The sequence below is a fragment of the Hevea brasiliensis genome, chromosome 4, assembly GCF_030052815.1.
Source record: "Hevea brasiliensis isolate MT/VB/25A 57/8 chromosome 4, ASM3005281v1, whole genome shotgun sequence".
NCBI lineage: Eukaryota > Viridiplantae > Streptophyta > Magnoliopsida > Malpighiales > Euphorbiaceae > Hevea > Hevea brasiliensis.
The window spans coordinates 67,574,512-67,596,062 of record NC_079496.1 but is presented as its reverse complement, the minus strand read 5'-3'; the positions used below and the strand labels follow the sequence as shown (position 1 = coordinate 67,596,062).

The 21,551-nt window shown below is 36.1% G+C and overlaps 1 long non-coding RNA gene across 1 annotated transcript; it reads left to right on the top strand.

Annotated features, from left to right (window-relative positions):
* Window positions 1-9,090: 9,090 nt before the first annotated feature.
* LOC131179058 (uncharacterized) lies at window positions 9,091-11,473 on the top strand. Its single transcript, XR_009148062.1, has 2 exons — window positions 9,091-9,479; window positions 11,117-11,473. It is a non-coding gene; the product is annotated as an uncharacterized LOC131179058 (long non-coding RNA).
* The last annotated feature ends 10,078 nt before the right edge of the window (window positions 11,474-21,551 follow it).

Here is a 21,551-nt window from a genome sequence, read left to right as displayed (position 1 = left end):
ACAATGCTGGATTAAAAATTTCAGAATCGACCATATCTACAAGTATGCAAGTAACTTCCACTCTCTTGTTGAATAGGTTTTGGTCATAATTTGGGATAGGTTCCTTCATGAAAGTTGTTGGTCTATATCTCAGCTTGTTGCTGTAAAACTTTCAGGTCAATTGGGCCTTTCTACAATGAGTTATGGCCAAATGAACAATCACTGTTCATTTAGTCATTCTGCAGAAATTGGTTGCAGGACACCCGGATTGGGGCAAGTTTTTGGTACACTTGGTTTGGCCTTATGGGCATGGTTTCTTCACCAAAGTTGTGAGATTATGTGTCTAGTTTCATGTCCAATTGGCCAAACACCAATTGAACCTACACAGCCAAAGTTATAGCTGTCCAAACAGGCTGGACTCATAGCCACACCTGCTGCTCTCACTAGGCAGCATACCAAATCAGTTTGTCATGCTATAATTCACTCCAAATTATGGTCAACTTACCTCAAATGGTCACTAATTGACCATTAGAATATTCATTCACCATTACATAAGCAAAGTCCAAGTTTCTCTCCAAAACCCTAATTCCCCATTTCAAATTCACACAACATACCTTAGTTAAACACACTAATTCATTATCCATATATATATATATAATTTAAATATCATCTCTAGTCCATTCTAAGCCCATGAAAACAATCAACCTTATCCCTTCCTTAGGGCTGCCGAATTCCATGGTGTACATGTAACACCCTCCCGGTAACCACTCCGTACATCCTACTGTTCCGGTGACCGGTGTCGGTCCGGACAGCTAGAACGTCCGGAAAAATATTTAAACTAAAGTCAAGAACCAAAATTAACTCAAATATTAATAAGAAAAATTTAGTAAAAATTTTAGAAATAAAATACAACCAAGTCAAGCAGTAGGTGCCCAGCGAGGGTAACAGGAGGAAGTTGCGGTTCTCGCAACGAGGAGCCCTAGACCTGGGGGAAAAATTATAAAATAATTTTTGGGACTCCAGAGAAGGGTTATTAAGGTTTCCATGGCACTAGAATGCTAAGAAAATACCTAGAAAAATTTTTCAATCGGTACAGACAATTTTGACCCGTTAAGCCAAACGGAGGGCATTTTAGTCATTTCGCCTTCAGAGGTGATTTTTGGCCGACTTGTCCAGTTAAGTAAATAATTATTATGACCCAAAATATGAATAAATATTGCTAAAAATTAAATTGAAATGTGGTAGAAAAGAAAAGGAAAGAAAAATGAAATAAAAAGCCAATTTTGACATAATGTGATGTCATTAACATACCCCCAACCAATCAAAATTTGACAAGCCTTCTTAAACCACTTAAAAGAGTCAAAATGAAGACCAAAATCACTAAAATTTCCAGCAGCCCTCACCTTCACAAATGCTCACCCGTAGCTCTCAAATCCCATAGCCAAACTTCCATTGATTTTCAACCAAAGCTCACTTTCTCTCTTCTTTTCACCATAAACCCTAAACCCCTTTCATTAAAAGTTGTCCACTCATCTTAGGGAAGTGTTTGGCAGCCTAGAAAGTGAAGGAAAGTGAAGTTTTGAGTGGGGAAAAATCTGCCCTAATCAAGGTTAGTGCATATATGAAGTTTAAAACTCATTAGTTACATGATCTATGCTTGTAATGAATGAAAAATTGTGAAATAATGAAACAAATCCATGTGTAGCTCTACCAAAGAATTTAGGCAGCCCTATGGGAGATTGAGGTTGATTGTTTGATAAGCTTAGAATGGTTGGAAATCATGGTTATGATATTAATATGCATGGAGACTTAAGTAAGTATGTTAATCAAAGTGTATGAGTAATGAGTTTGGACATTAGGGTTTGTGTAGGTGAAATTGTGACTTAGCTTAGGAAATGGTTAGGGAACTTTTTAATGGTCAATTAATGACCATTTTAGGTAGGTTGACCCTAATTAGAACTGAAAAATTGGATGGCAAACTCAAGGTGAAAACTGCCCTATGGACAGCAGCATAGGGACTGAAATTTCAGTCCCTTTGCACTGCCATAACTTGGGCAGTGGTAGTCCAATTGGTATTTGGCCATTTGGACATGAAACTAGGCTTATAATGGCACATTTTTGCTGAAGAAAGCATGCCCAAAAGACCAAAGCAAAAGGGTCAAAACCCAGCCACAATCCGGAACCCTGAAACTGAATTCTGCAGAATTTGCCAAATGAACAGTAACTGTTCATTTGGCCATAAGTCACTGTAGATTTGGTCAATTGGTCTGAAATTTTTACAGCAACAAGTTAAGACATAGACAAACAACTTTCATGAAGGAACCTACCCCAAATTATGGCCAGAACCCATTCAACCAAGTGACTCAAGTCACTGTTCATGCACTGTAGATATGGTAAAATTCTGCAGACTGCATATCCGGGCAGCTTGGGTTTTTGAGCCATATCTGGAGCTACAAAACTCCAAATGGAGTGATTCAAAAAAGGAAATTCAACTAAACAAAATAAGGAACAACTTTCATGTTTTACATTTCTTCAAATTCCAACAGTAACAGTATCCAATGGAACAGTGAAGTTAGGGCACCAAAACTGAAATTTTCTGCTAGTGTGGGTTACACTTTGAAATTGCAAAAACACTTAATGCCAACAAGTTTTAAACACCAAATGTGGTATGTTGGGAGTGCCAAAGTTGATGTACACATTTTTATGCTAAAAGTCAACATTTTTGTTGACCAATGATGAATAGTAACACAAAAAAAGTTGAAATTCACAAATTGAAGATTTTAAGAGTTTCAAATGCCATAGTTTAACTAACAATTTTGGTTTGGATAGTTTGGTATGCCATTAGGGTTCGATTAGCAAGATCGCACATGGCGTAAATGCCATTCTGTGATTTCATGGCTTTTAGCCATTCGACTTTGCATTGAGACTTGGCCTTGTGCACGATATCATTTACTGACTTGTTAGGTACATTGCCTGCCGGGAGATGCATATGTGACCGATGGTGTGACGGCCGAGGTACTAGGTACCCAGTGCGATTTACCCGTTATCCGATCCGATCGTCTAGTGTAGGTTACTTGGGGCAACCAAATGAATAAAAGTGAACAAAGTTAATGAATTAATGAATATACCAAGATCAAACAAAGAAAGCATACACATTGTATACACATTTATTTTCTTGCTATTTTCTTCTATTATATTATTGCACCACTAAGCATTATTGCTTAGCGCGTTGCTTTGCCACGCGTAGGTACTGAGACCCGATCGTGAGCCGAGTAGACCACAACCGGGTGAGGCCATCCGGCGATTCTGCTCGATGTCCGTGTCACCTCACTACCTGCATTGCATCGGTAGGTCACTAGATGCCATTATGTCATCTTGTAATTAACTTTTTATTTTCTCATAAGTATTTATGATTTATGTAATGTATTTTGAGGTTAATGTAAATAATAAAGTTTTATTGTTATGTATTGTATTAATTTGAGTATTTAATGGTTGTTTATATATGAGAACCACGAGAAAGGGATGTTTTGAAAATCAAAAGGTTGTTGAGACACAGAAATTGACAAATTACCGAGATATTGATATTGAGTTTTATTGATGATATTGGAGTTTGAGATGATGAAATAAAAATATTGGAAGTGTTTTTAACAGTTCAAGAAACGGTTTTCTCCATTTTTAGCCAGTACTCACGGATTTTCTTAAAAATTTTCTAACCTCAAATGAAATAATACTTTTGATAAATGGTTAAAATAAATCATATTTCATAAATTAATTTCAAAAGCATGACACAAATTAAGTAAGGTATATTAGAGTGTGCGAAGACACGTGTGGCATTACTTATTCGGGTATCTTGTACCGAGTAAGGGTGTCACATTTAGTGGTATCGAGCACGGTTTAGGCGTTTACGGGCCTAGATTGAGTCCATACCATGCATTGCATTTGTAAGAGTCGAGGTGACACTAACGCAGATCTATTTATCTTTCTTATTTTGAATAGGATATGGATCCTTCCTCTCAGAGAGCCGTTGAGGAGGCAGTGGAGAGTCATGCTCCACCTGCAGCAGCTGAGACTGGGGGCATGAGAGAATCTGCTCCACCAGCTCGAGCGAGCTGCTCGGCCTCCACGAGCCATGTTCCAACAAATGGCCGACTTCTTTAGGCGGATGGTGGGGTAATGCCGGCACCACCACCACCACCACCGGCTCCACAGTAAATCACACACCGGAAAGGTTAAGGAAGTTTGGAGTGTGGACTTCTATGGCAAGAGAGAAGATGACTGCATTGCGGTAGAATTGGTTGAGCAGAGCAGCGAGTACTAAAACAACTTCACCGCACTCCGAGCAAAACCCGAAGTCGCCATCTCTTTCTTGCAAGACGATGCTTATGAGTGGTGGGACAACGTGTCGATGAAGTGCAGAAGTCGTAACTTGGGATTTCTTTCTCTCGAATTCAAGAAGAAGTATGTGGAGTCGTATACCTAGAAGAGAGAAGAAGGGAATTTATTAACTGAGGCAGAGACAGTTGTCAGTGGCTGAATATGAGAAGGAATTCGTCCGATTAAGCCACTACGGAAGGAGATAGTCCCAAATGAAGCTGAAAGATGCAAGAGATTTGAAGAGGGACTAAATGACAATATTAAGATCCAGCTCACTGCCTTGGGAATCACAGAATTTACCAAGTTAGTGGAAGCTGCAATAAAGGTGGAAAAAGTAAGAATTAGTGAGTGGACTAGAAGGGAGAGACAGCATAAGAGGGGCCGGTCGGTCTAGTTCGGCTCTGCATCGTGGAAGAAGTTCAAGGGTCCTCCCGCACGAGTTGGGTCAGCCACGGGGCCGGTCTCGGGGCCCAGCCACGATTCACCCCTAGGAGAGGTCGGTCCACACCATCGGTGGGCAGCTCTCCGAGGATGGGGTTCAGGGACCAGCCGGCATCTTACGCATGTCCACACCGCCGAAATGGCATAAGGGGAGTGTTGGAGAATGACGGTGCTTGCTTGAGGTGTGGGTCAACAGAGCATCGGTTGAGAAACCATCCACGCAGAACCATTATAGCTGCTCCAACACAAGCGCATGCACTGCTCTGCACCACCAAGGGGTAGAAGGTCCGTAAATCTGGTTGTGGGACCATCTCGAGAGGCTGCATCTCGAGCCAGAGAGGCCGGATAATGGACCACCGCCGAAATTATGCCTTGAGAGCTCGGGAGGAGCAAGATGCCGGGCGTCATCGAGTGCGTTCTTCCTCTACACTACACTGTGCATGCATTGGTGGATCCAGATCCACTCATTCATACATCTGCATCAATCTACCCGTAGAAAGGGGATCTTGGTAGGGAAAGTGACCAAGACATTCGGTCACTAATCCATTGGGTCACGATGTGGTAGTGAACAAGGTATACAAGGGTTGCCGTTAAGGATTCAGGGTATGAATTCTTGGCGGAACTGATTGAGTTACCCTTCCATGAGTTTGACGTGATTTTGGGAATGGACTGGTTGTCATGTCATCGTGCAATAGTTGATTGCAAATTGAAGAGGATTTCTCTAAAAACTTGAGAGGGTAATGAGATCACGGTTGTGGGGAAAGGATGATTTCTTGTCCAATGTCATCTCACCATGTTGCAAGAAGAATGATGAGAAAAGGTCGTGAAGCCTACCTAGCACGTGTGGTGGATACTAGGCGAGATAAGCCAAACCCGAGGACATACCCACGTGAGAGACTTCCCAGGTATTTCTGAAGAGTTACAGTTTGCCACGAGAAAGGGAAGTCGAATTTGCTATTGAGACAACTGCCGGATCAGCACCCATTTCCATTGCTCCTTATAGGATGGCACCCATCGAATTGAGGAGTTGAAAACTCGGTTGCAAGAGTTGCTTGATAAGGGGTTCATACGCCCGATGTGTCACCATGGGGAGCTCCAGGTCTTTGTTTGTAAAGAAGAAGGATGGGACTTTGAGGCTAAGTATTGATTACCGGAAGTAGAATAAATTGACTGTGAATAACAAGTATCCGTTGCCTAGAATTGATGATCTGTTTGATTAGTTGAAGGGAGCAGGAGTATTTTCTAAGATTGATCTCAGATCAGGGTATCATCAGTTGAGGGTGAAGGATGTAGATGTGCCCAAGACTGCATTCAGGACCCGATACGGGCATTATGAGTTTATAGTGATGCCCTTTGGCCTAACAAATGCACCAGCAGCATTCATGGACCTTATGAACCGTATCTTTCATCCACACTTAGATCGGTTCGTAGTGGTCTTTATTGATGATATTTTGGTGTATTCCAAGACTAGGGAAGAACATGATGAGCATTTGAGGATTGTTCTGCAAACCCTGAAAGAAAAGGAGCTGTATGCTAAGTTGTCCAAGTGTGACTTTTGGCTGAGTGAAATTGCATTCCTTGGACACATAGTGTCAGCTGATGGGATTAGGGTGGATCCCAAGAAAATAGAAGCAGTGATGGAATGGAAGCCTCCCAGAAATACAACTGAGGTCAGAAGCTTCTTGGGGCTAGCTGGGTATTACAGAAGATTTGTGAAGGGATTTTCCCTAATAGCTGCTCCAATGACCAAGTTGTTACACAAGAATGTCAGATTTGACTGGAATGACAAGTGTCAGACCAGTTTTGAGAAATTGAAGGCTATGTTGACAGAGGCACCAGTGTTAACACAGCCAGTGTCAGGGAAGGACTTTGTGGTCTATAGTGATGCCTCACATAATGGGTTAGGGTGTGTATTAATGCAAGAGGGGAAGGTGGTCGCCTATGCCTCCAGGCAGTTGAGGCCACACGAACAGAACTACCCTACCCATGATTTAGAGCTTGCAGCAATTATCTTCGCACTGAAGATATGGAGGCATTACTTGTATGGTGAAAAGTGCTACATTTACACAGACCACAAGAGCACGAAATATTTGCCAACCCGGAAGGAGCTCAACCTTAGACAGAGGCGATGGATTGAGTTCTGAAGGACTATGATGTAATTGATTACCATCACAGGAAGGCAAATGTAGTTCTTGATGCTTTGAGCAGAAATCCATGACACCTTGAGATCATTGAATGCCCGTCTATCTTTGGTTCGTAATGGAGCTATCTTGGTGAGTTGCAAGTGAGGCCAAACTGCTCTGATTTTAGATAGGCAAAGCGGATGAAAAGTTAATGGCTATTATGAGCAAGATCCTAGGGGAAAAGCGATTGACTATGGGGTGAAAGCGGATGGGTGTCTGATACAAAGGAAGACTGTGTGTACCAGATGATGGGGAATTGAAGACCAGTATTCTAAAAGAGGCACACACCAGTGTATATGCTATGCACCCAGGAAGTACAAAGATGTATCATGATCTGAAACTCCAGTATTGGTGGCCTGGTATGAAGAGAGATATCGGTGACTATGTGACTAAATGCTTGACATGTCAGCAAGTCAAGGCAGAACATCAAGTTCCATCGGGTTTGCTACAGCCTATACGCATACCTGAATGGAAATGGGATCGGGTCACCATGGATTTTGTAAGTGGTCTGCCTCTCACCCAGAGGAAACATGATGCAGCATGGGTAATAGTGGATAGATTGACTAAGTCAGCACACTTTCTCGCCGATTAGACCGACTACTCACTAGAGAGGTTAGCGAATTGTATATCGCTGAGATAGTTAGACGCATGGAATCCCACTTTCCATCATATCGATCGAGACCCAAGGTTTACATCGAGATTTTGGAAGAAATTGCATGAATCCTTGGGTACACAACTCCATTTCAAGATGCTTTCCATCCTCGAGACGGATGGGCAATGCGAAAGAGTAATCCGTAAACAATTGAAACCCATGAAATTGATACAAATATTGAACTGAAATGATAACAATAACGTGAAATACTTGTCAGGTCCTTGAGGATATGCTGAGGAGTTGTGTCATTGAGTTTGAGGGAAGTTGGGATAGATACCTCCCACTGGCAGAATTTGCATACAACAATAGCTACCAAGCTAGTATTCAAATGGCCCGGTATGAAGAAATGTATGGGAGAAAATGTAGAACTCAGGTGTCTTTGGACTGAATTGGGAGAAGACAAGCTGGTAGGGCGGACACAGTGAAAGCAGTGAGGAGAAGGTGAAATCAATCAAAGCCAACTTAAAGATTGCCTCAGACAGACAGAAATCTTATGCCGACCTGAAGAGAAAAGAAATAGAATATGTGGTTGGCGATAAAGTGTTCCTCAAGGTGTCACCGTGGAAAAAGGTATTGAGGTTTGGAAGAAAAGGTAAGTTGAGCCCTAGGTTCATTGGCCCATATGAAGTCATTGAACGTGTGGGTCCAGTGGCCTATAGGCTAGCTTTACCACCAGAGCTGGACAAGATCCACAATGTGTTCCATGTATCCATGCTCAGAAGATACCGCTCAGACCCTTCACATGTCATCTCCAGAGAAGAAATTGAAATACAACCGGATTTGACATATGAAGAAGAACCTCTACGAATCTTGGCTCGGGAAGTGAAAGAGTTGAGGAACAAACAGATTCCATCGTGAAAGTGCTTTGGAGGCACCACAACACCGAGGAGGCAACTTGGGAAAGTGAAGAAAGCGATGAGGCAACAGTTCCCTCAACTGTTTGCATCAGTAAATTCGAGGACGAAATTTAAATTAGAGGAAGAGTTGTAACACCCTCCGGTAACCACTCAGTACATCCTCTTTATTCGGTGATCGGTGTCGGTCGGACAGCTAGAACGTCGGAAAAATATTTAAACTAAAGTCAAGAACCAAAATTAACTCAAATATTAATAAGAAAAATTTAGTAAAAATTTTAGAAATAAAATACAACCAAGTCAAACGAGCCGGTGCCCAAGCGAGGGGTAACCGGAGGGAAGTTGCGGTTCTCGCAACGAGGAGCCCTAGACCTGGGGGAAAAATTATAAAATAATTTTTGGGACTCCAGAGAAGGGTTATTAAGGTTTCCATGGCACTAGAATGCTAAGAAAATACATAGAAAAATTTTTCAATCGGTACAGACAATTTTGACCCGTTAAGCCAAACGGAGGGCATTTTGGTCATTTCGCCTTCAGAGGTGATTTTTGGCCGACTTGTCCAGTTAAGTAAATAATTATTATGACCCAAAATATGAATAAATATTGCTAAAAATTAAATTGAAATGTGGTAGAAAAGAAAAGGAAAGAAAAATGAAATAAAAAGCCAATTTTGACATAATGTGATGTCATTAACATACCCCCAACCAATCAAAATTTGACAAGCCTTCTTAAACCACTTAAAAGAGTCAAAATGAAGACCAAAATCACTAAAATTTCCAGCAGCCCTCACCTTCACAAATGCTCACCCGTAGCTCTCAAATCCCATAGCCAAACTTCCATTGATTTTCAACCAAAGCTCACTTTCTCTCTTCTTTTCACCATAAACCCTAAACCCCTTTCATTAAAAGTTGTCCACTCATCTTAGGGAAGTGTTTGGCAGCCTAGAAAGTGAAGGAAAGTGAAGTTTTGAGTGGGGAAAAATCTGCCCTAATCAAGGTTAGTGCATATATGAAGTTTAAAACTCATTAGTTACATGATCTATGCTTGTAATGAATGAAAAATTGTGAAATAATGAAACAAATCCATGTGTAGCTCTACCAAAGAATTTAGGCAGCCCTATGGGAGATTGAGGTTGATTGTTTGATAAGCTTAGAATGGTTGGAAATCATGGTTATGATATTAATATGCATGGAGACTTAAGTAAGTATGTTAATCAAAGTGTATGAGTAATGAGTTTGGACATTAGGGTTTGTGTAGGTGAAATTGTGACTTAGCTTAGGAAATGGTTAGGGAACTTTTTAATGGTCAATTAATGATCATTTTAGGTAGGTTGACCCTAATTAGAACTGAAAAATTGGATGGCAAACTCAAGGTGAAAACTGCCCTATGGACAGCAGCATAGGGACTGAAATTTCAGTCCCTTTGCACTGCCATAACTTGGGCAGTGGTAGTCCAATTAGTGTTTGGCCATTTGGACATGAAACTAGGCTTATAATGGCACATTTTTGCTGAAGAAAGCATGCCCAAAAGACCAAAGCAAAAGGGTCAAAACCCAGCCACAATCCGGAACCCTGAAACTGAATTCTGCAGAATTTGCCAAATGAACAGTAACTGTTCATTTGGCCATAAGTCACTGTAGATTTGGTCAATTGGTCTGAAATTTTTACAGCAATAAGTTAAGACATAGACAAACAACTTTCATGAAGGAACCTACCCCAAATTATGGCCAAAACCCATTCAACCAAGTGACTCAAGTCACTGTTCATGCACTGTAGATATGGTAAAATTCTGCAGACTGCATATCCGGGCAGCTTGGGTTTTTGAGCCATATCTGGAGCTACAAAACTCCAAATAGAGTGATTCAAAAAAGGAAATTCAACTAGACAAAATAAGGAACAACTTTCATGTTTTACATTTCTTCAAATTCCAACAGTAACAGTGTCCAATGGAACAGTGAAGTTAGGGCACCAAAACTGAAATTTTCTGCTAGTGTGGGTTACACTTTGAAATTGCAAAAACACTTAATGCCAACAAGTTTTAAACACCAAATGTGGTATGTTGGGAGTGCCAAAGTTGATGTACACATTTTTATGCTAAAAGTCAACATTTTTGTTGACCAATGATGAATAGTAACACAAAAAAAGTTGAAATTCACAAATTGACGAAGTTAAGAGTTTCAAATGCCCTAGTATACCTAACAAGATTGGTTTGGATAGTTTGGCATGCCAATAGGGTTCGATTAGCGATCGCACATGGCGTAAATGCCATTCTGTGATTTCATGGCTTTTAGCCATTCGACTTTGCATTGAGACTTGGCCTTGTGCACGATATCATTCTGACTTGTTAGCTGCACATTACTGCCGGAGATGCATATGTGACCGATGGTGTGACTGCCCGAGGTACTAGGTACCCAGTGCCAGTTTACCCGTTATCCAGTCCAGTCGTCTAGTGTAGGTTACTTGGGGCAACCAAATGAATAAAAGTGAACAAAGTTAATGAATTAATGAATATACCAAGATCAAACAAAGAAAGCATACACATTGTATACACATTTATTTTCTTGCTATTTTCTTCTATTATATTATTGCACCACTAAGCATTATTGCTTAGCGCGTTGCTTTTGCCACGCGTAGGTACTGGAGACCCCGATCGTGAGCCCAGTAGACCACAGACTGGGTGAGGCCATCCGACAGTTCTGCTCAGTGTCCGTGTCACCTCACTACCTGCAGTGCATCGGTAGGGCACTAGATGCCATTTTGTCATCTTGTAATTAACTTTTTATTTTCTCATATGTATTTAGGATTTATGTAATGTATTTTGAGGTTCATGTAAATAATAAAGATTTATGGTTATGTATGGTATTAATTTGAGTATTTAATGGTTGTTTATATATGAGAACCCTGAGAAAGGGATGTTTTGAAAACTGAAAAGGTTGTTGAGACCTGAAATTGACAAATTACCGAGATATTGATATTGAGTTTTATTGATGATATTGGAGTTTGAGATGATGAAATAAAAATATTGGAAGTGTTTTTAACAGGTTCCGAAGAACGGTTTTCTCCATTTTTAGCCGGTACTCCGCCGGATTTTCTTAAAAATTTTCGGAACCTCAAATGAAATAATACTTTTGATAAATGGTTAAAATAAATCATATTTCATAAATTAATTTCAAAAGCATGACACAAATTAAGTAAGGTATATTAGAGTGTGCCAGTACACCGTGTGGCATTACTTATTCGGGTATACTGTACACGAGTAAGGGGTGTCACAGTACATACACATAAGTTTTATTTCATTTAATTTACACTTTCATACTCATTTTAAGTCCCTAACATGGAATAAGAGAGATATATGCATAAATAAGCACTAACCCTTTTGAGCAGAATTTTTCCAAGCTTGAACTTCACTTTCTTTCTTTTTCTAGGCTTCCAAACACTTTCCCAAGAGGTATAGACAAGTTTTAATGAAAGATGTCTAGGGTTTAGTAGTGAGAATTCATGGGAAATGGAAGTGATGAAAGAAAATTTTTATGGAGGGATATGGAAGAGAGGGTCACGGATAGATGAAGAAGAAGAAACCAAAAATTGGTTTCTTAATTTGTCATTTTTCCCTTTATAAAGAATTTTAATTGTGTTATTGAATGGTGATCAGTGGAGGGTATTTAAATGACATCATAATGATGTCATAATTAGGGATTTAAGTCATTTTCTTTTTCTTTATTTTCTATTTATTTTTAATTTAATTTTTAGCAATATTTATTCATATTTTAGATCATAATAATTATTTACTTAACTGGACAAGTCGGCCAAAAATCGCTTCTGAAGGCGAAATGACCAAAATGCCCTCCGTTTGACTTAACGGGTCAAAATTTTCTGTACTGATTGAAAAAATTTTCTACGTATTTTCTTGGCATTCTAATGCCATAGGAACCTCAATGACCCTTCTCTGGAGTCCCAAAAATTATTTTATGATTTTTCCCCTGGGTCTAGGGCTCCTAGTTGCGAGAACCGCAACTTCCCAGTAGGTTGCCCATCGCTTGGGCACCGGCTCATTTAACTTAGTTGTATTTTATTTCTAAAATTTTTCCTAAATTTTTCTTATTAATATTTGAGTTAATTATGGTTCCTCACTTTAGTTTAAATATTTTTCCGGACGTTCTAGCTGTCCGGACCGACACTGGTCACCGGGACAGTAGAATATACGGAGTTGCTACAGGGAGGGTGTTACAACTTTTATGGAGAAGAAAAATGAATTCGGCAAAGTGAAATTAAAAGGATGAAGATGATGAAATATGGCTGTCCACTTTGTCTCATATGCTTATATATGTCCCACTAAGGTCCACTAATTTTAAAATAATAATAATTTAATTAAACTTTTAATTATCCCAAACTTTATCCCTTTAATTTCCCTTAATTACATTTCATTCCAATTTCATTTTTCATGAAATTTTCAAATTTTAATACCACTTTATTTTCATAGACATTTAGGTCAAAAGCTAACTCTAGGTGTCAAATGATCAAAATGCCCCTCTTCGGGTTATATTTCCGATTTTTCGGTAACACCGAGTTTTGTCGTTTTCTCGATTTCTCGTTTTTCTTTGTACTAATTATTTAATTTTTCTTTGATATTTCTAATGATATTTATACTTCAATAGATTTTCATTTAAGTCTTAAAAATATTTTTCTGGATTTCTTGCGGTCCAGAGCTAGTCAACGGTCCACGCCGCAACTTCCCGATGAGGTCACCCATCGATATGATTCTTGGCTCGTTTAACTTGGTTATATTTCATTGCTATTATTTTTCATTTGTTTTTCTTGTATTTTCTTTTCTTTTATTTCATTATTTTATGTCTCCTCACCCATAACCAAGTGTAGTTCTAGGCATTCTAGCTGTCTGGACAGACATTATCACTGGAATAGTAGAACGCACTACCGAACATAGGGATGTTACATGCAAGTTCTAATTACACTATAATACCACATTTTGGATATTACATTTGTTGGCATTAGTTGCCAAACTCAATTCAAGGCTCATTAGAAGTTACTTCAAATTTTTAAATTTCATTGCTTATGTTTACTGTTTTATTGGACCAATCTACAGTGAGAATTTGGCTAAACTTTCTTCATGAAAGTTGTTCCTTAATGTGTCTTCTTTAATTCCCTTTTTGAATTAATCCATTTATAGTTTTGTTGCTCAAGTTATTGCATTTTTACCATAACTGGCTGGATTAGTTTATTCCCAGATTTTCTGGGCAAAATTGGTTCTGGCAGTTTTGGTGTCCTAAAGTTGGCTAGTAAATTTGAATTGGTTCTGGTCAGAATTTGGGTTTCTGTTTTTCATAAAAGTTATTCTACATTATCTCAGCTTTCCATGGGTTCAAAAATCAGGTCATTTGGTCCTCTCTACACAAAGTTATGGCCAATTGAACAAACACTGTTTATTTGATCATTTTTCAGGTTCAGAATTGGGATACCCCAATTTCGGCAAATTTTAGGTCAACTTAAGTTGGTTTTTCTAGGCAGAGCCTCTTTATCAAAATTGTGGTATCATGTCCCTAGTTTTATCTTCAATTGGCTTTGCACCAATTGAAGCTACACAAGTCAAATTATGGCTGCCCAAACCCACTAGACTCAAAGTCCAAAATTTCCAGAAATTGGGCAGCACATCCAATCCACCAATCAATGCCACAATTCATTCCTAGTTAAGGTCAATTCATCTCAAATGGTCACTAATTGACCATTAGAACACTAATTTACCATCAATTTAGCAAAACCCTAACTTCCACTTCCTACTCATTCATAACACATGGAATTCAACCTCTAATCCATACACATACCTCAACCACCATCACTAAAACAATTTAATTCAATTTGAATCATCAAAATCATCACTCCGTTAAAGCTACCGAATTTCATGGGTGGTTATACATACATGTTTTCTTTTATTCTTCAATAAATTGAACTCAATTTAGCTTCTTAAACAAAAGAAAGAAAAGAGGGGAGTATATGCACTAACCTCTTGTAGCTCAAGTCCAAGCTAACCAAACTTTAAATTCTTCTCAAATTTTTGCTACCTTAAGCTTCCTCAAGGTGTAGGGATAATTTTTTGTGAAGACAACTATGGGTTTTATAGTGAAAAGCTTGGGGAAATCAAGTTGGAAGAGAAGAAAATGGTGGAGAGGGAAGCTCATGAGTTTCGGCCATGGAGAGTGAATGAAGAAGAAGACCCTTTTTTTTTCTTTTAATTATCTTTTTGTTTCTTTTATAAATGTTTGTCTCATTATTATTGGTTAAAAATTTTAATTAGGTCACCTTTGCATCATGCATAGATCATAAAGATTTATTTAAATTACATTTCTTTCTTTTTTTTTTCTTATTTTCTTTTTTCATTTCTAATTAAATTTTTATAAATATTAATTCATATTTTATGACATAAACCTCACCTACTTAAATTGACAAGTTGGTTAAAAATCATCTATGAAGGTGAAATGACCAAAATGCCCTTCGTTTTGCTTAATAAGCTAAAACTGTCTGTACCGATTTAGAAAATTTTCTTAGCATTTTCTTAACATTCTATTATTATTTAAACCTCAATAATTCTTCTCTAGAGTCCTAAAAATTATTTCATAAGGTTTTCCTCAGGTCTAGGGTCGCTAACTGTCTTCACAGCTGCTTCCTATTAGGGTTACCCATCGTTGTAGCCCGGCTCGTTTAACCTTGTTGCATTTCATTGCTTAAATTTTTCCTTAATTTTTCTTATCATTATTTGGGTTATTTATCACTCCTTACTCTAGTTTAAATATATTTCTAAATATTCTAGCTGTCCAGACAAACATTAGTTACCGGAACAATAGAATGTACAAACTATTTAAAGTGAGGGCGTTACAATTTCTAACAAACATTGTAACACCCTCCCGGTAGCACTCCGTACATTCTACTGTTCCGGTGACCGGTGTCGGTCCGGACAGCTAGAACGTCCGGAAAAATATTTAAACTAAAGTGAGGGACCATAATCAACTCAAATATTAATAAGAAAAATTTAGTAAAAATTTTAGAAATAAAAGACAACCAAGTCAAATGAGCCGGTGCCCAGGCGATGGGTAACCAGAGGGAAGTTGCAGTTCTCGCAACGAGGAGCCCTAGACTCAGGGAAAAATTCATAAAATAATTTTTGGGACTTCAGAGAAGGGTCATTGAGGTTCCTATGGCATTAGAATGCCAAGAAAATATTTAGAAAAATTTTTCAATCGGTACAGACAATTTTGACCCGTTAAGCCAAACGGAGGGCATTTCGGTCATTTCGCCTTCAGAGATAATTTTTGACCGACTTGTCCAGTTAAGTAAATAATTATTATGATCTAAAATATGAATAAATATTACTAAAAATTAAAGTGAAAATGAGTAGAGAAAAGAAGAAAAGAAAATGAAAGAAAAACCTAAATATGACATCACATGATGTCATTTGGAAGGCTTCCACCAATCACAACCCAACAAGCCAAATTAAAAGAGATAAAAACTAATTAAAAAGAGACAAAATGAAAGACCAAATCTGCACTCCCATCTTCATCCTTGGGCAGCCAAAATGTAGAGAAAGAGAGGAGAGGGTTTCCACCATAGTTCAAGCTTCCAAGCTTGGAAACCTTGCTTATCTTGCACCAAAAACCCTAGATCCCTTCAATAAAAATTACCCCCACACCTTGTAGGAGTGTTTGGCAGCCAAGAAAAGCCAAGAAAGTGAAGGAATTGCTTGGGAAAATTCTGCTAAAAAAAAAAGGTTAGTGCTAACTCTTACATTTTTCTTTTTATTCCATGTTAGGAAGTTCAAGTGAATAAGAAATTGTTAAGAAATTGAATAAAACACTTATGTAGGAGTATGTATGAATGGTGGCAGCCAAGAGAGGGTTAGGGTATTGATGGTTTAATTGCAATTAAGTTGGTATATTAATGTCAATTAATGCATATATATGAATTGGAGTTTAATGGAGTTGAATTTTTTGAGTTTGTATGAGAATGAGATTTGATCAATTAGGGTTAGTATGAAAATTGGAGATATTGTGTTTAAATGATTAATGGACATTCTAGTGGTCAATTAGTGACCATTTAAGGCAAGTTAATCATAAATTTGAAGTGAGTTAATGCATGGCAAAACTAAAATGGAAGGCTGCCCAATGAGTGCAGCAGGGTGACTGAAATTTCAGTCCACTTGGACTGCCATATCTTTGGCTGTGTTGGTCCAATTGGTGTTTGGCCAATTGGACATGAAACTAGGCTTATAATGTCACATTTTTTCTGAAGAAACCATGCCCAAAAGACCAAAGCAAGAGGACCAAAAGTTGGCCCCAATCCGAATACCCTGCAACAGCACCTGCAGAAATGACCAAATGAACAGTAACTGTTCATTTGGCCATAACTCACTGTAGATATGGTCAATTGACCTGAAATTTTTACAGCAACAAGTTAAGACATATACAAACAACTTTCATGAAGAAACCTACCCCAAATTATGACCAGAACCAAATCAAATCATTGAGCAAAGTGAAGTTTACTGTACTGAGATTTCCAGAATTTTCATTTGAGCAATAATGTTTGGATGGCTATAACTCTCTCTAGAAAACTCAGATTTAGGCGATTCTTGAACCGATGGAAACCTAAGGCATAGTAGAACATTTCATATGAAGAAAGTTAGACCAAATTATGAACTTAACTTGGTCAAATTACTGACCAAAGTTGGACCAAAATCTATCAAAACCCAAAATTTCAGCAGGAACAGTACACGTGAACAATAAATTTATTTTGGCCATAACTTGAGCTACAAAACTCCAAATGGAGTGATTCAAAAAAAGAAATTCAACTATACAAAATAAGGAACATTTTCTATGAAGGAAGTTTTGTCAAATTCCAACAGTAAATCGACCAATGAAACAGTGCAACTTCGGAGCACCAAAACCGAAAATTGGCAATTTTGCCAAAATGACCTAAGCTTTGAGAAAGTGACCAAAACCAATAAGTTTTAAATGAAAAATGTAGTATGTTTGAAGTGCCAAAGTCAATGTACATATTTTCTATGCAAAAGTCAATATTTTAGTTGACTAATGAAGTGAATAGTGACATGAAAACTTGAAATAAGCTTGGAAATGGATTTGGTAATTGATTCCAACAAGTTTTAAATGCAAAATGTGGTACATCGGGAGTGTTAAAACCAATGTACCTATTGTCTATGCAAAAGTCAACATTTTTGTTGACCAATGAGGTGAATAGTGACACCAAAACTTGAAATTCAAAATTTGAAATTAGAAATGCATCTAGGGGACTTTAAATTGCAATTGGCAATTAATACTAGTAAATGTAAAACTCAAAATGTGGGATCTTGGTGTAATTAGAATTAATATATCCATTAAGTATAAAAAGGTCAACATTTTGGTTGACTAGTATGGTGAATAGTAATCAAAATGATTAGTGAATTAAGATGAAGACCTAGAACCAATTCTAAGCTTAAATGCTTAGAATTGTATGACAAATATGGACTATGCATCCTAGTCAAAATTGTTAAAAAGAAATTTAGGCCATAAATTTGAAATCCATGAAATATTCATGGATTACTTGAAACATGAAAAATAAGTCACCTAATTGATGTGAATAGATAGTTAGGCCATATATGCCCATCACAAATGGAATTCATAAAATATTAGTAACTCAACTTGAAATATAAAATTTGTAATTACATAAGTAGACTCTTGAATGTATAAATGAGAAAGGAAAAATGTTTTGAATACAATGGTACATGTGAACCATTGTTTAGAATTGGGATCAATATGAATAACATAATGAATGGATAAATAAACCATATTAATGTATGAATGAGACATTAGTTCTCATTATGGTACATGTGGCCATAATCAGTTCTTTATCCAATTGGTCACTTTCCTCACATAATAACAAGTTCATTTAGGCATTTTATCAAACACTTGGCGTGCGAAATTCGCATGCCAAAATGAACTAGTTTCCTTTGTTTTTCAAGCCCCCGAAAAATACCTTTGTGTTTTTCATCAAAAGCACTTTAATCTTGAAATAGGAACCAACCAACAAATATTCATCCAATACCAATCTAATTTACCAAAGTGGCTGCCCCAAAAGTATAAACACTCACACAATTAAAATTTCTAGTCAGTTCAAGTAAACAGGGCAGCAAGGTTAAAATTTCACCAAAAATTCTAGCAATAAGGGTTTCATGACATCTTTTTCAGAATTGAACTTTCATATGTCCATTTCAATCTCCAATTTGAATCATATCAAAATCAGGTCTACATCTCAAGTTATGAATAAAAATGTGTAAATTGTTCCAGACTCCAGTCACAGTCAGAGCAGTAATATGATATGAAAGAATTTCATCATGCAGCCAACAAAATTAGTTTTCGGTCATAACTACAAAGTTTTAGGGCATTCATTTAGCTTTCCAATAGTTTAAGAATCACTCTATTTCAAGTTATGGAGCACAAGTTATAAATTATCAAAGTTGGGTGTCCTGCTTTTAGAAACCATCAAGTCAGTTTTTCAGATTTAAACAACAAAAAGTTTTGCCCTCAAACACCATCTTAGCAAGGGAATTAGGTTTAGCACAACACTATAAAGTTTTAGAGCATTCATTAAGGTTTTCATAGACATAAAGATCACAGAAATTCAACTTTCCTAACTCAAGTTATGAATTTTTAAAATTGACTGATCCTGTAACCTTGCTAGCAAATTTTCAGATTTCCAGCACAATTATAAGTCCTTAATTACTTTTAGTTTATCATATTCAAGAAATCTCTATCTAAACATGGTGAAAGAGGGATATTATAGCACTAACCTTAAAGGAAAACTAGCTGCTATCCCTTTCCTTCCAAGCCTCCACCAAATCCCTCAAGGAAAGTAGACTCCTTCAAGCTTGAATCACTAGTTCTTCTTGCTTCCTTACTTTGGTTTCAAAGGTGATATGGATGAAAAAATTTAGAGCTATGATGCTAGGGTTTTTTCTTGGTCTTTCTTCTTTCAATGAGAGTAATTTTGGTTGTTGAAAAACAAAAGAACAGAGAGAAAATGGATGAGTGCTAGCCGGCGGGATGGGAGAGAAAAGATAAGGCAGAATTTTATCTCTCCTTTACTCATTGGTCCTTCATCCCTTTACCCATTGGTCTATAAGGTATTTTTTATTATTTCTAAATTTTCCTCTAAACTTTATAATATATTCAAGCTAGTCCTTCAGCTTTTTATTTACCCCTTAACTTATTAATAAATTCACTTTAGTCCTCTAACTTTTAATGGCCAACTTCCTAAGTATGAAAGGAAACAAGTGCACACCCACTTAGTTTACCACTTATGTGAATACTTTTACTTCTTTGTATTTATTTGACTTATTAATTTATAATTATACCTTAATTAAGCCTTAATTAAGAGTTTTACAAGATTCTATATGAATTAAAGTAGTAAACAGACCCAAAATACCGATTTTTAGCCACTTCCCAGGAGAGTTACGTATCGCTGGGACTTGTGCATATTTAACTGATTTCTAATCCATTTCTTTTATTTTCCTTCAACATTCTTTATTAAATTAACTTATGACTCCTTACTTTAATTTAAGGGTGGTTCTAGACATTCCAACTGTTCGAACAGACGTTAGTTGTCGGAATAGTAGACTGTACGAAACTATCTAAAGTGAGGGTATTACAGTGTTAATAAATAAATAACTTATTATTTTTTAAATTAATTATATATATAAAATAATAAATAAAATAGGAAAAAAAAAGTCATGCCATCACGATTTTTAAATATCATTATTAAAATTTTTATTTTTAAAATTAATTTTTTTAAATTATATGAATAAATTTTTATTGAATAATTAATATATATATATATATATATATTATTTTTAAAAAATAATTTTTCATTTTTAATCTAACCAAGTATATTATTTTTATAGATATATAATATTTTTTTAATGTATATATAATATAATAATTGTAAACTTAAGAATTTTTAAATTTTTTAAAAAATTAAAATATGCCACATGTCAATTTTTTAAGTATTTCCATTAAATTATATATATATATATATATATATATATATATATATATATATATATTATTTTCTATTATTTTTTAAATTAATTGACATATATTAATAAAAAGATAAATAAAGTTAAAAAAAATACATATATCACACAATAACAAATTTTAAAGTATCTTTATTAAATTTTTTATACTTTAAATATAAGCAAATATTTTGAAGTTGATATTTAATATGGTAAGATAATTTTTATGTAAAAAAATATAAAAAATTTTAAAAAGGAGGCTTTGCCATATAGTATTTTTTTAAGCTTCTTTATTAATATAGGTAGCAAACTATAGTGAAACCATTTTAGAAACTCAGTTTTAATACAGATATATAAATTAGAATCAATTACACTTAAAAAAAAATTATCTTGAGAGAAACTCAGTCTCTTTCCCTCTTTTTAATCTTGAATCGAAAAAGAATTAACGATTTGACCAAATGATTCAATTAGCTTAGTAAATATAAGTAAAATATTAAAAAAAATATTTAAAATGAAATTATATCTTGCGCTGAATCCAACTAAAATTCAACCAGAACTAATATAGGATAAGAATAATCAAGTTTGATCTTAAAGAAAAAATCATTAAGACAAAAATTTAAGCCTTAGTATTTTTTGAAAAAAATATTTTTTTAAAAAATACAGTTTTAAAAAATTTACATTTTAAAAATCTGATATAAATGGGTTTATATATAAATTAAATTTTCAAAAAAAAACTTACCCCTTATTTAAAAAAAAACAATAATATTTACATTATAATTAAATTGTAATAAATTGAAAATTATATTGCCCTTAATTAGGGATAATGCAACTTACTAAATTCTTCTAAAGTTTTTTTTTATTTTTATTCAATAAAATCCCATAAACCTAGTAATAACAAATGAATTACACAAGAGAAAATAGTGATCTCTCTTTTTTATCATAAAAATACAGATAAAAAAAATAAAAAAACTCAAATTCGAAATATTTCTATTTTTTTTATTT